This window comes from Carcharhinus amblyrhynchos, chromosome 33 (assembly GCF_965287045.1).
Source record: "Carcharhinus amblyrhynchos chromosome 33, sCarAmb.v2.hapA, whole genome shotgun sequence".
Lineage (NCBI taxonomy): Eukaryota > Metazoa > Chordata > Chondrichthyes > Carcharhiniformes > Carcharhinidae > Carcharhinus > Carcharhinus amblyrhynchos.
Window position 1 is genome coordinate 200,096 of NC_137356.1, and position 16,118 is coordinate 216,213.

Here is a 16,118-nt window from a genome sequence, read left to right on the forward strand (position 1 = left end):
GAGTTACAGAAACAGCGGATGGAATGGCAGGCTCCACCTTCTCCAAGAAAGCATGCCATGAGGCCCAAACAGGGGCCAGCCTTATCCTTTCCCTCTTCCTCTCTGAGATGTACTGAGATGTAGCAGAGGAGAGTGATGAGGGGGCAAGGTGGCAAGGGGTCAAGAGGCAGGGTGATGCGAGGCTTTCCTGGGCCAGAGAGCAGGAGGCGAGGGCCGTCACTGAGTCTTCTTTCACCAGGGAATATAAAGAACTTGACTGAAATCTACATAAATACATCAAATAATAAAACTTTAACAAACTACTTCAAAACAGATTTTCATGTTTGTATAATGTATTTTACGTTGATCTATAATGCACAAACTTAAGTATTAAATGTTGCTATGTTATTTCATTGTTTTGTTTTGTTAGCATCTGGGGTCACATTAATTTTTATGCTGGAAAATTGTTTGGGAAGCACTGACTTAAAGGTTCTAGATGCTTTGTGGCTTATACAATCACACATAGATAAGACTGACAAAAATCACCCAAATGGAGTTGTGAGCTTGTGGAATGTACAACAAGGGCGGAATTTTCTGGCTGTGCTTGTCCCGAAACCAGAAAATCCCACCCAACGTCAACAGACCTCTCCATGGACTGCCAATCACTCACTACGATTCCCGTGGAGGGTGGGGTGGGAAAATTTGTCCCCAAGAGTTAGTTTTAAAGCACAGACCATTTCAATTTTTTTTACAACAGGTCGGATTGTCAGTTGAATGAAAAGGAAACAAGAGGAGACAGGAACAGAATGGGCACAAAGGAATTGGACTACTCCTCAGGTGGAGGACAATAATACAATTGTGTGTTATAATTTATATGTAGCTATGAATAAAACCGCACTCCAATCACCCTCTGATCTGCCATACAACATTTTAATAAACATCAGCTTGGTATGTGAACAGAATCTTTGAACCACCGACTTTGGTAAAATTTCTTGAGCAGCCCAGATACAGAGCATGTTCCCTTTATAGTCAGCCATGAAGTGCAGGGCTTCCTCACAGGTTGACAAGAAACAAAAAAGTTTAAGGCCTGCCACATGGGTATTGGTAGAGGTTAATTATCTGAACAATCACTCCACTATAATTTCATTTCCTTGGAGCTCACATGGATGATTGTGTATTAGACCGGAGTTGAAAGTTGCAGCCACAACTTCTACAAATGCCCCCATTCTGGTTGCTAGACCTCTTAGCTGTTTAAAACTACAGAACAATCTTTCCATAACCAAATACAGAACTTATCAGGCCCAAAAACAAAATGCAGTGGTTTTAAATACAAGATGTTTGGCTTTCGTGTCAAAATGTATAAATTACAGAAAGTGAATCTAATTCATCCAAGTTGTACCAGATGGAGGGATGAGACAGGAAGGGGATAGCGCAGGAGGGAAAAAGCAGTATCTACTATCCAGCATTTCCCTCTCACTGCATGAGCACTAAGTGAATTCACTCTGAAGACTAATATACAGTAGCCATCCCAATGACCTCCAATTTGATGAAAGCATACTACAGTGCATTAGTAACTGAATCAAAACAGCACTCTAATGTAATTATGCAAAGCTAGTCACAGCACTGACCTGTACAGCACTGCAAGAAAGAAACAATAAAACACAAAATGTCAAGTCCTTTCAAGTTACTTTGGATGTAAAAGGTCACCGTATCAGCAATTCACAGGTAAAGTTCCCACGAGAATCTCCCAGTAGCATTTCACTCCCTGTGGAAAAAGAGCCTTCAGTAAGTAACATATGACATGCATGACCCACCAAACACTGGAATGAAAAGAGGATCTATGCTGGGCCAGATGCAGGATTTCATCCAGGGTTTGAAGGAAAGTCAGGACCAGATTACTTTAGATGTACAAGTTCTTCAAGTTCAAGATGTCTTATAACCTATAACTCATTTCGCACTTGTCTGAAGTCACCGCTTTTGTAATCTCAGACACACTGAGGTCTATGCTTGATTTTCTACAACCCCAATCAACTTTTTCTTCTAGGATGATTTACAGTATCCTCTCATGGCTAAGAACATAAGAAATAGGAGCAGGAGTAGGCCATCTAGCCCTTCGAGCCTGCCCCACCATTCAACAAGATCATGGCTGACCTGAAGTGGATCAGTTCCACTTTCCCACTTTCTCCCCATAACCCTTAATTCCCCTGTCTATCAGAAACCTATCTACCCGTGACTTAAATATATTTAGTGAGGTAACCTCCACCACTTCAACGGGCAGAGAATTCCAGAGATTCACCACCCTTTGAGTGAAGAAGTTCCTCCTCAACTCCAATTTAAACTGCACCCCCCCCACCTTATTTTGAGGCTGTGCCCTCTAGTCCTGCTATCCTTTCTAAGTGGGAAGAATCTCTCTACCTCTACCCTATCCATCCCCTTCATAATCTTATACGTCTCTATAAGATCCCCCCCTCAGCCTTCTAAACTCCAACGATTACAGGCCCAGTCTATTCAATCCCACCTCATAATCTAACCCCCTCATCTCCTGTATCAGCCTAGTGAACCTCCTCTGCACTCCCTCCAAGGACAAAATATCCTTCCGCAAGTGCGGCAACCAACACTGCACACAGTACTCCAGTTGCGGCCTCACCAGTACCCTGTACAGTTGCAGCAAGACCTCCCTGCTTTTATATTCTATCCCCCTCGCTATAAAAGCCAACATTCCATTCACCTTCTTGATCACCTGCTGTACCTGCAGACTGGGTTTTTGCAATTCGTGCACAAGGACCCCCAGGTCCCTCTGCACTGTAGCATGCTGCAGCTTTTCACCTTTTAAATAAGAATCCCTCCTACTATTATTTCTACCAAAGTGGATAACCTCATATTTGCTGACATTATACTCCATCTGCCAGGTCCTCGCCCACTCACTCAGCCTATCCAGATCTCTCTGCAGACTTTCCACACCTTCGTGTCATCAACAAATTTCGTTACCCTACACTCAGCTGCCTCCTCCAGATCATCTATGTAAATGGTAAACAGTTGAGGCCCCAGCACCGATCCCTGTGGCACTCCACCAGTCACCAACCGCCAACCAGAATAGCATTCATTTGATTCCAACTCTCTGCTTCCTATTAGACAACCAATCCTCTATCCACGCTAACACCTTACCCCCAACTCCGTGCATCCTAACCTTTTGCAGCAACTTTTTGTAAGGCACCTTATCAAACGCCTTTTGGAAGTCTAAAAATACCACATCCACTGGTTCCCCTCTGTCTACCGCACTAGTCATATCCTCATAGAAATCCAATAAATTCGTTAAACACGACTTCCCCTTAACAAATCCGTGCTGCGTCTGCTCTATCAAACCGTTCTTTTCTAGGTGCCTCACTATTTCTTCTTTGATGATGGATTCAAGCATTTTTCCGAATACAGACATTAAACTAACCGGCCTATAACTCCCTCACTTTTGTCTGCTACTTTTTTTAAACAGCGGCGTAACATTAGCCGTTTTCCAATCTTCCGACACTTCCCCAGAGTCCAGCGAATTTTGATAAATAATTACTAAGGTATCTGCGATCACCTCTGCCATTTCTTTCAGAACCCTGGGATGCATTCCATCCGGTCCCAGGGACTTGTCTACCTTTAGTCCCGTTAGTCTATCAAGCACTACCTGTCTAGTGACAATTGTCTCTAGAAACATCATATACTATAGGAGAAGGTAGGACCATGCAAAGGAAACTCCAAACTCTCATAAAACAGGCAATTAATTTCATTTGACAGTTTCAGACCTATCCAAGTTGGAAGTTACAGCTTTAGCTTCTACAAACACCACCACTCCTATCACTATACCTCTTACTCATTTGTCTAACTAAGGATGATTAGTTAAATTACATCACCAAGTTTTTACTTGAAAACACGTAATCTTCATCCAAAGCTCTCGCTAAAAACAGTGAGAGCACACAATTATCAACAGTTCTTCACCTTTGCTTTGTATTTGAGTGATGGATCATACATCATGGAGAAAATTCCTACTAATAACCCGCTCTGAGCAGTCACCGGATGGAACTCAGAAATATCAAATTAGTGCTTTATTCTTGCTCCCTCTTAGTTCTCATCTAATGCTGTCACTTAGTGATATTATCAAAGAGCACTGCATTAGTGCACATCTCACTAGTTCTTCTCTTGATTCCTCCACTGTTGCTAAACCATCAGCCTGCTCTCCTGGCATCAGGTATAGAATGAGCAGCAATTTCTTTCAATTAACTACTGGAAAGACTGAAGCCACTGTTTTCAATCCCTAATCCAAACTCTGTTCCTTAGCTAACCCCATCCTTTTCCCAGCATCAGCTGAGATTCTGACAATCTATCTGGTGGCACATTTGACCCTAAGATAAGCACTAAGTCATTTTCACAAATGACCTGCATCAGGAAGTGGAGGGATGGGTTAGTAAGTTCGCAGACAACACGAAGGTTGGTGGTGTTGTGGATGGTCTGGAGGGATGTCAGAAGTTGCAGCGAGACACAGATAGGATGCAAGACTGGGCAGAGAACTGGCAGATGGACTTCAACACAGATAAATGTGTAGTGGTCCATTTTGGCAGGTCCAATGGGATGAAGGAGTACAGTATCAAAGGCAGGACTCTTAGCAGTGTTGAGGTGCAGGACCTTGGGGTCAGGGTCCACAGGACTCTGAAATCGACCTCACAGGTGGAGGATGTGGTCAAGAAGGCGTATGGTGTGCTAGCCTTCATTAATCGAGGGATTGAGTTTAGGAGTCGGGAGATAATGCTGCAACTTTAAGACCCTTGTCAGACCCCACTTGGAGTACTGTGCACAGTTCTGGTCGCCTCACTACAGGAAGGATGTGGAAGCTATTGAGAGGGTGCAGAGGAGACTTACAAGGATGTTGCCTGGATTGGGAGGCATGCCTTATGAAGATAGGTTGAGGGAGCTAGGTCTCTTCTCCCTGGAGAGACAAAGGTTGAGAGGCGACCTGATAGAGGTTTATAAAATGTTGAGAGGTGTAGATCGGGTGGATTCTCGGAGGCTATTTCCCAGACCTGAAATGGTCACTACGAGAGGACACAGGTTTAAGATGCTGTGGAGCAGGTACAGAGGAGATGTCAGGGCTAAGTTTTTCACTCAGAGGGCGGTGAGTGAGTGGAATCGGCTGCCGTCAGTGGTGGTAGAACTTTTGAGAGACTTCTGGATGAGTACATGGGATTTAATGGGATTGAGAGTTATAGATAGGCCTGGTAGGTATGGATATGATTGGCGCAACTTGTGGGCCGAAGGGCCTGTTTGTGCTGTAGCGTTCTATGAGCTTTCAACCTCATGTTCACACAAAGACTATATAGTTCCACTTCCATAATATTGCCTAACTACTGCAACAGTTCATTTGCTTGTAAAACACTCATTTGTCCCTTCATTGCCTCTCAACTTGACTTTGCAATGCACTCCTGGTTGGGTTCCCACTTTCTCCTTTCCATTAACTTGAGGTTATCCAGAGCTCTACTGCACTAAACTTAACTCGCACTAAATTTTGTTCACTGGCTCTCAGTCAAGCGACATCACAATTTAAAAGTTCTCATCCTTCTATTCAAATCCCTCATGGCTTTGTCCCTTCAAGCTCTGCAATTTTCTCCAGCCCCACAATCCTTTGAATTACCTGTGCTCCGCTGATGCTAACCTCTTGATTTCAATCATTAACTATTCACCTCCAATTGCCTAGGGCGGCACAGCAGCACAGTGGTTAGCACTGATGCCTCGCACTGCCCGAAACCTGGGTTCAATTCCCAGCTTGGGTCACTGTCTGTTTGGAGTTTGCATGTTCTCCCCGTGTCTGCATGGGTTTCCTCCGAGTGCTCCAGTTTCCTCCACAGTCCGAAAGACATGCTGGTTAGGGTGCACTGGCCATACTAAATTCTCCCTCAGCGTACCTGAACAGGCGCTGGAGTGTGGCGACTAGGGGATTCACAGTAACTTCATTGCAGTGTTAACGTAAGCCTACTTGTGACACTAATAAAAACTGAAAAAAAACCTATGCTCCCTACACCCTCTTCCTCAATTTTCCCCTTGAAGGTATTCTTTCAAACATATCTATTTGACAAGCTAAAGGCAAATCACTGCCGATGCTGGAATCTGAAATAAAAACAGAAAATGCTGGAAAATCTTAGCAGGTCTGGCAGCATCTTTGGAGAAAGAATAGAGCTGTTTTGAGATTGGTTGAGCCTTCGTCAGGGCTCCCTCCAGCAGCACCAATGCACTCTACCTCAAAGCTGTGCTTGCCACGTTTCACTTCATTCTCCATCTCACCCGACGCATTAATAAGAAACTTCTTCTCTTCATTTTAGGCGTTAAGGAACTCGAGCTCCAATTTTTTCCACAATCTTGACGAAAGGTCAACCAGTCTCGAAACACTGGCTCTATGCTCTCTCCACAGATGTTGTCAGGCCTGCTGAGATTTTCCAGCATTTTCTGTTTTTGTTTCTATTTGAAAAGCTGTTAGTTATCTAAGTAATATCTCCTTATGTGCTTACTGTATATTTTGTTTACTAATGCTCCTATAAAGAACCTTAGGACATTGGAATTCAAAGATTTCATTGTAATATGTACAAATCATAGAGTCATACAGCACAGAAGAGACCCTTCAGCCCATCGAGTATAACCCATTAGAATTCCCACCTAATCCCATCTGCCAGCACTTGGCCCATAGTCCTAAATGTTATGATGTGCCAAGTGCTCATCCAGATACCTTTTAAAGGATGTGAGGCATCCCGCCTCCACCACAAGATGTTGTTGAAGTATCTTTTTATCAAGGGACTGTAGTTAAGTTCATAGTGTTTTTAAGAATGAGAGATGAAACTTAGAATTCTGAAAGGTTTGACAGGGTAAGTGCCGGGTGGAGGCTTTTCCTGGCCAGGGAATTAAAACAGACAGTCAAAGTTTTAGGATAACAGATTTGTGATTTTGAACAGAGACACGGAGAACTTTCTTCACTTGCAGCAAGGGTTCACCAGACTAATTCCTGGGATGGCAGGATTGTCATATGTGGACAGATTGGGTCAAGTAGGCCTGTATTCATTGCAGTTCAAGGATTTCATTGAAACATATAAAATTCTAGAATTATACAGTGCAGAAGAGGCCCTCATTGTGCCCACACCAACACATTAAAAACATCTAAACTCCCATTAATCCCATCTGCCAGCATGTGGCCAAAGCCCTGAATTTTATGATTGCCAAGTACTCATCCAGGTACTTTTTAAAGGGTATGAGGCAACCCACGTCCACATCCCTCCAAGTCAGCGCATTCCTGACCATCACCAACCTCTGGGTAAAAAAGCTTTTCCTCACATTCTCCCCAAACCTCCTGCCCCTCACCTTGAACCTACGTCCCATCATGACTAGCCCTTCAACTAAGAGAAACAGCTACTCCTTATCCACTCTGTCCAAGTCCCTCAACCTCGCACACCTCGATCAGGTCGCCTCTCAGTCTTCTCTGTTCTAATGAAAACAACCTAAGCCTATCGGACCTCTCTTCATAACTTAGATGTTCCTTCCCAGGCAGCATCCCTGGTGAATCTCCTCTGTACCCCCTCCAATGCAAGCACATCCTTCCGATAATGCGGCAACCAGAACTACACAGTGCTCATGCTGTGGCCTCACCAGAGTTCTATACAACTCCAACATGACTTCCCTGCTTTTCTAATCTATGTTTCAATTGATAAAAACAAGTGTTCCATATGCCTTTTTCACCACCTACTAACATGCCCTTCTGGCAACACAGATCTCTGGACAAACACACCATGGTCCCTTTTTCCCACAGAACTTCCCAGTGTCCTGCCATTCATTGAGTATTTTCTTGTCAAATTACTCCTTCCAAAGTGTATCACCTCACATTTTTCAGGATTAAATTCCATTGGCCACTTATCTGTCCATACGACCATTCCATCTATATCTCCTTGTGGACCAAGACACTTTGCCTCATTGTTAACCACCCAGCCAATCTTTGTGTCATTTGCAAACTTACTAGTCCTAGCCCCACCACCTCCCCCCACCCCCCCACCCCCAGTCATCATGTCATTTATATAAATGATGAATAATAGAGGGCCCACAGATCCCTGTGGCACTGTCTTCCAGTCACTTTAAGCAGCCTTCTGTCATCACCCTCTGTCTTCTACAACTGGACCAATTTTGAATCCACTTTATCAAATGTGCATTTACTTTCTTTACAAATCTCCCATGTGGAACCTTGTCAAAGGCTTTGCTGAAATGCATATAAACTACATCGACTGTACTACCCTCATCTACACATCTGGTCACCTCCTCAAAATATTCAATCAAATTTGTTAGGCATGACCTCCCTCTGATGAAGCCATGCTGACTATCCCTGATCAAGCTTTGCCACTCCAAGTGGAGACTGATGCTCTCCTTCAGAAGTTTCTCCAATAGTTTCCCTACCACTCACATAAGACTCACTGGTCTGTAGATCCCTGGTTTATCTTAAAGAGTGGAACTACGGTAAAAGTGGACAAAGCTCCAGGCACCTCCCCCATGGCCAAAGAGGAATTGAAAATTTGGGTCAGAGCCCCTGCAATCTCTTCCTTTGCCTCCCAGAGCAGCCAAGGTCACAATTCATCTGACCTGGAGATTTATTCACTTTTAAGGTTGTCAACACGCCCCATACCTTGTTCTTCCCTATGTCAATTTGCTCAAGAATCTCACAGTCTCTCTTCCTGAATTCCATACCATCATCCTCATTCTCTTGGGTGAAGGCAGATGTGAAGTATTCATTCAACATTCACCAATGTCCTCCGGCTCCATCCACAGATTGCCCTCTCGGTCCCTAAGGGGCCCTACTCTTTCCCTGGTTATCCTCTTTCCATTGATATTCTTACAGAACATGTTGGGTTTTTCCCTACTTTTATCAGCCAGAGCTGTCTCATATCCCCTCTTCGCATTCCTAATTGTTTTCTTTAGCTCCACCCTAAGTGGCACTTTCTATACCTCACTAATGCCTCCACTAATTGGCTGCTGTAGTATTTTTTAAAAGCTATTCTTTTCCTTCCCATTGTATCCTGAATATCTCTGGACATCCCTGGCTCTCTGGACTTTTTATTCCTGCCTATCACCCTAGAGAGAACATGTTGGGTTGGTAACCTCACCATTTCTTTTTTGAATGCCCCCCCACTGCTCTTCTGTAAATTTCCCCATTAGTAGCTGTTCCCTGTCTACTTTGGCTAGATCTTGCCATACTTTACTAAAATCCGTTCTCCACCAATCCAAAACTTTTTTTTTCCAGCTTGGCTATTTCCTTGTCCATAACAAGCATAAACATTGAACCATGTTGTGATCGCTATCACTAAAATGCTCCCCCACTTCAACCACCTGTCTGGCTTCATTCCCCAGAATCAGGTAAAGCACAGCTCCCCTCCTTGTTGGACTCTCCACATATTGATCTAAAAGTTCTCTTGTACACATTTCAAGAAATCTACTCCATCCAAGCCCTTAGCCCTATCTATACCCCAGTTAGTTTTGGGAAAGTTGAAATTACCTAACATAAAAATCCTATTGTTACTGTTTTTACACACTTCCACAAACTGAGCACATATTTGCTCCTCAATATCTCTCTATCGGGGGCTCTATAATAAACACCTAATAACGTGGCTGCCCATTTTTTATTCCTAAGCTCTACCCACAAGGCCTCATTTGATGCCCCCTTCAAAATATCATCTCTCCTTACTGCAGCAACTACCTCCTTAACTAATAATCATAGAATCCCATAGTGCAGAAGGAGGCCATTTGACCTATTGAGTCTGCACCAGCCACAATCCGAACCAGGCCCTATCCCCATAAACCTAGCTAGTCCCCCTGACACTAAGGGGCAATTTACCATGGCCAATCCATCTAACCTGCACATCTTTGGACCGTGGGAGGTAACCGGAGCACGCAGAGGAAACCCACACAGACACGGGGAGAACGTACAAACTCCACACAGATAGTGACCCAAGCCAGGAATCGAACCAGGTCTTTGGCACTGTGAGGCAGCAGTGCTAATCACTGTGCCACTGTACCATAAATGTAATGCCTCCACCTCTTTTACCTCCTCCTCTGTCTCGCCTGAAGATTTTATATCCAGGAACGTTGAGTTACCAAGCATGTCCTTCCTTCAACCATGTTCTGATAAGGCTATACAGACTGGACGCAAGGGTGATATTTCCTTTGGCTGGGGAACGCAGAATAAGGGGTCAGTCACAGAACACAAGGAAGGCTATTTAGGTCAGTCTAACATCCATCAAAGTTTAGTAAATGAAATCAAAGTGTGTAAAAAGTCTAGTGCACGAGAAAATCCTGCAAGGAAAGACAAACCGGTAAGACATATTTAAAAACACTGTACCTAATGCACAAAGTGTTAGCAATAAGGTCAATGAGTTGACGGCACAAATAGAGATACGTGGGTATGATTTGGTGGGATTATTGATACGTGGTTACTGGAGGACCGGGCCTAGAGTTAAATGTCCAAGGACAGTCAGCATTCCAGAAGGATAGGCTGGATGGAACAGGAGGTGGAGTTGCTTTATTGGTTAAAGATGACATCAAGGCTGAATTAAGAAATGACATTGGCATTAAGGGCCAACATGTTGAATTGATCTGGGTGGAAATTAAAAACAAAGGAAAAAACATCTTGGTCGGAGTAATTTACAGCCCCCTGAGCTGTAAAGTGGGGCATAGTATAAACTAAGAAGTAATGAAGGTTTGTGAGAAGGGCATACGGTAATGATGGGTGATTTTAACAAGCACATTGGCAAAGGCAGCCTCGAGGGAGATTTCAGAGGGTAATGAGGGACTGTTTCTTTCAGCAATATGTTACAGAACCAACCCAGGGAGCAGGCTATTTTAGATTTAGTATTATGTAATGAAGAAGGGTTGATATGTTAAAGATCCTCTTGGAAAGTGATCACAGCATGCTGGAATTTCAGAGTCAGATTGAGCAAGAGGAGACAGAGTGCCATACTAGAGTTTTAGTTTTGGGCAGAGGTAATTATACAGGCCTGAGTAGAGAGTTGGCCCAAGTAAACTAGGTACAAACAACTGAAGGCAGTATAGTTGAGGAACAATGACGGATGTTCAGGGAGATATTGAACACCTCTCAATTAAAGTATATTCCTGAGTGGAAGAGGAATTGTAAAAGGAAGAAAAATGTTCCATGGCTAGACAACGAAGTCAAAGAGGACATAAAGGCAAAACTAGGGTATGTCAAACTGTAAAACATTGTGGCAAGCTGGAGGATTGAGAGAACTTTAAGATTCAACAAAAGGCTATTAAAAATAGAATCAAAAGGGTTAAGATGAACTATGAAAGGAAATTAATAGAAAACATAAACACAGATACAAAAAACTTCCACAAGAATATAAAGAGGAAGAGAATAGCTAAAGTAAGTGTTGGTCCTTTAGAGGACTATACTGGTGAGGTACTAATGGGGAACAAAGAGATGGCTGAGGCACTAAACCAATATTTTGCCTTTGTCTTCACGGTAGAGAATAATGAAGATTTTCCAAAAATTGTCATTAATGCAGAGGAACTTGCTGCAATAACCAACACTGGGAAGAAGGTATTGAATAAAGTGATGGGATTAAAGGCAGATAGGACTCCGGGAGCTGATGGCCTGCACCTTAGGGTATTAAAGGATGTGGCAGCAGAGAGTGTGGATGCATTGGTTGCGATATTTGAAAATTCCTTGAATTCTGGTAAGGTCCTGGTGGATTGGAAACACACTAATGTGACACCCTTATTCAAAAAAGGAGAGGGGCAAAAAGTAGGAAACGACAGGCCAGTTAGCTTGACCTCTGTGGTGGGGAAGTTGCTAGAATCAACCATTGAGGAGGAGATGACTGAGCATTTAGAAAGACAGCTCAATCTACCATCATCAGCATGGTTTTATGAAGGGAAAGCCACATTTGAAAAACTTGCTGGAGTTCTTTAAGGACATAACCAGCAATGAGGATAGTGGGGAACCTGTGGATGTGGCATATCTGGACTTTCAGACGGCAAATGACAAGGTGCTACATAAAACACTGATCCAGAAGGTGAGATCTCAGAGAACTGGGAGTAGAGTACTAGATTGAATTGAGGATTGGCTGACTGACAGAAAGCAAAGTCGGGATAATTGGGTCCTTCTCAGGCTGCTGAAATGTAACTGGCGGGGTGCTGCAGTCACCCGTCCTTGGATCTGTACTGTTGCAATCTAAATAAATGATCTGCAAGCAGAGACAGAGTGCAACATAGCAAAATTTGTGGATGATATTAAAATAGGTTGGAAACCACGTACTGAAGACGATATAAAGATTTTATAGTTGGATATAGGTAGGCTTGGAGAATGGGTCACAATTTGGCAGATGGAGTTTAATGTGGATAAACGTGAGGTTGTCCAATTTAGGAGAAAAAATAGAAAGACAAACTCTTACCTAAGTGAAAGCGGATTCAAAAATGTATCTGGGCAGAGACATCTGGGTGTCGATGCAGAAATTCGGTATGTGGGTGCAGCACGTAATAAAAGGCAAACAGGATGCTGGCATTTATTGCAAAGGAATTGGAATATAAAAGTGGAAAAGTGTTGTTGCAATTGTATAGGGTGTTGGTGAGATCACTGCGTCCAGTTTTGGTCTCCTTATTTGAGGAAGGATGTGGTGACATTGGAGGCAGTTCGGAGAAGGTTCACCAGATTGATTCAGGGAATGGAGGATTGATATTTGAGAAAAGATTAAACAGTTAGTGCTTGTACTTGCTGGAATTTAGAAGGATGAGAGAGGATCTGATCAAGGTACATAAAATTTTAAAAGGGATTAATAAAGTAAACATGGAGCAAATGTTTCCTCTTATGGGGCAATCTTGAATAAGAGGTCACAGGTATAGGTTGAGAGGTGGTGGATTTAAAACTAAGATTAGGAGGAATACTTCTCACAGAGGTTGGTGAATTTATGGAACTTGCTGCCCCATAGGGTGGCCGAATCTGAATCGTTTCAAGGAGATAGATATTTCTACTAAAAAAAAGGATAAAGGAATATGGGGAACAGGTGGGGAGGTGGATTTGAGATCAGGGAGAGATTAGCCATGATCTGATTGAATAATGGAGCAGGCTTAAGGGGCTGAATTTGCTGCCTTCAGCTCCTAATTCCTTTGCTTTCCTGATATATTAATGTCTGGATCTTGGTGCGCAGGGGCCAATTTCAAAGTTTGTGATTGATATAAAACTTGCAAGTACTGTAAGCTATGAAGAGGCCAGTGTAGAACTTCAAAAGGACATAAACGAGTTAGTGCAGGCAACAGATAGAAGGTATGGATGTTGATGGATAAAGCATATAGTCTTCTGGGCTTTATCAATAGGGACATACAATACAAAAGCTGATCTTGTGCAAGACACGAGTTAGACCTTAGCTGGAGAATTGGGAAAGGCATGAATATATTGGAGAGAATATAAAAGAGGTTTACAAGAATGGGTCCTGGTATGAGAAACTTCATCTATGAGGATAGATTGGAGAGGTTGGGTCTGTTTTCCTTGGGGAGGGAACTATGAGGAGATTTGATAGATTTTTTTTATTTGATTTATTGTCACATGTATTAATTAACATGTCGTGAAAAGTATTGTTTCTTGCATGCCATACAGACAATTCATAACGTTCATAGAGAAGGAAATGAGACAGTGCAGAATTTAGTGTTACAGTCACAGCTAGGGTGTAGAGAAAGATCAACTTAATGCAAGGTAAGTCCATCCAAAAGTCTGACAGCAGCAGGGAAGAAGCTGTTCTTGGTACGTGACCTCAGACTTTTGTATCTTTTTCCCGACGTAAGAAGGTGGAAGAGAGAATGTCCGTGGTGCATGAGACCCTTAATTAGGCTAGCTGCTTTGCCAAGGCAGCGAGAAGTTAGACCAAATCAATGGATGCCTCCAAAACCTAAGAGGGGGTTGGACAGACTGGATAGGGAGAAACCATTCCCACTCATAAAAGGATCAAGAATGAGAGGGCACAAATTTAAAGTGATTTTCAGAAGAAGCAAATGTCATGTGAGAAAAAACACTTTTTCCACAAATGTGGTTTGGGTCTGGAATGAACTGTTTGGCAGTGTGGTGGAGGCAGATTCAGTCAACACTTAGGCATTAGGTGATTACTTGAATAGAAACAATCTGTAGGCATAGAAGGAAAAAGCAGGGGAATGGCACTGAATCACAATGCTCGCTTGGAGAGCCAGTACAGACAGTGAGTGCCCCTCTACCATGGCTACGTTCATGGCCAGGTGTCCCTGGAGAGGGAGCATGCGGTTCCACAGGCACAGTCAACGCCTTTCTTACCTGCTGGGCACCACAGGTGCTGGGGTGCGTTATTGACCCCGACAATCACATTTTGATTTGATGTGTCTTAAGTTTCCTTTGTACTTTTTGTTTCTGTTCGGGCCGTTCCCACTCCTTTTGGGGAGCCGCCCCCTTTTTCTTTGTCCTAATGTAATTTGAGTTTGTTTACTTGGTTTGACCCGAAAGACTTGAGTTTGTCTATTTGGTTTGACCTTAAAAGAGTGAAATTACTTCTTTCTGCGCCATAAAAATTCTGATATGAAGAAAAACCTCTTCACTCAGATGGTGGCAAACCTGTGGAATTCTGGCTGTGGGTACCATTCACTGAGTATATACAAGAAATATAGATTTCTAGAGTACAAAGATGCCAAGGTGTATAGGGAGAGAATGGTGCAGACAGCCATGATCATGTTGATTTGCAGAGCTGGCGAAGGAGCTGAATAGTCCACTCCTGCTGCTATTTTAAGGCTCTCTGCCCTGAGAGTTGTACATCTCAGTTGGGTGTTCTCAAGCTCCATAACTATATAGTTACTGAGGAGATGGGAATAGTGTGGACTAATGGAGTTGGGGGGAGATCCGCCATGGTCTTGCTGAATGGCTGAGCCAGGCCCGGGGAGACTCCGCGGGCCGGATTGGTTTCCAGGCCGAGGAACCCGACCCAGCAACCAATCACCCGCTACCATACAAACCCCACCCTCATCCCAATCCACCATTGGGCACAACACACAATCCTCATCGCCTATTGGATTAGAAACAGACCAATGGACCCCTGATTGAAGCAACCATTCGCGTATCCTCCTGTCAATCAGGAGCTGCTGCACTCTCATTGGCTCTAATCCTGCACGCTAGATTGATGCTATGATTGGCTGCTTCAGCTGCCAATCACATAGTTTCACACATCACCCAATTGGATTCCACGTTCTAGCGTTAAGCTTGGCATTTCACAATGCAGCTCCGTTGTTAATCTCTCTCAGCGAGCGCACCGACACCTAGCCCGTACCTCTACCTGTCCGCTTACGCCAGCAAAACTTCGCCTTCGCTCTCTGTCCACAACTCGGCCGCTTCTCTCGGCACAAGTACAAGACTGCACCTCGGCACCGGAACTCCCGCCTCTCCGTACAGCTTATTGGACAGAGCATTCCAGCAGTCGCATTGATTGGTCAAACTGGCTGTCAATGAGCGGCTCGGCTCCACGGGGAGGGGTCCGCGTGCTGTTGCCGTTCCTCTGACGTCATCAAACCGGCAGTTAGATTTGAAATTCAGGCGCGCAGACAGCATTTGCCCCAATAACCTCTCCCCCCCCCCCGAGACACAATCCCTCGACACCCATGTCCTCCCAGATCCCAAATAAACCCCTCCCAAACCAATCCCCCCTCTCCCAAGTGACACCCATCAGTCACACCCCCCCAGACATAATCCGTTCTCCAAACTACCCTTCAGCTAACACCCATACCCCAAATCCCAACTAATCCTCAATCAGCCCCCCAGCCCTCAAACTCACACACCCAACTCCACATCCCCCTCCACCCAACTATCTCTCCAACCACCACCCAATCCCCTTCCCCGCAGCCACCCCTGTAATTACCCCCTCAAGCCCCACACGCCTGCCAAACCCTGCCTCAACCCAACTACTCTTCCCCAACTCACTCACCCAAACACCCCCCATCTAACCCTCTCCCCCACACACACCTCTCCCAGCTAACGCCCCCCCCCCCTCCCCAAACCACCTCCCAACATTCCTTCCACAACCCAGACCCAACCTAAGTTGTTGTAGAATATTCTGAGAGACAGGATT

General features: G+C 44.1%; 1 protein-coding gene across 2 annotated transcripts in view; it reads right to left on the reverse strand.

Moving 5' to 3' along the window:
- The window catches only part of elof1 (elongation factor 1), a 30,604-nt gene extending 15,193 nt beyond the window's left edge, over window positions 1-15,411 (reverse strand). Inside the window, exons 1-2 of one of the 2 annotated variants that reach the window (XM_080216534.1) lie at window positions 15,324-15,403; window positions 1,608-1,744 (exon numbers count right to left, since the gene is read on the reverse strand). The gene's annotated coding sequence lies outside the window, so the exon portion shown is untranslated. Of the gene's footprint in view, window positions 1-1,607; window positions 1,745-15,323 lie in introns of both variants that reach the window. The other variant, XM_080216535.1, reaches the window with a different exon arrangement.
- Between the last annotated feature and the right edge of the window lie 707 nt (window positions 15,412-16,118).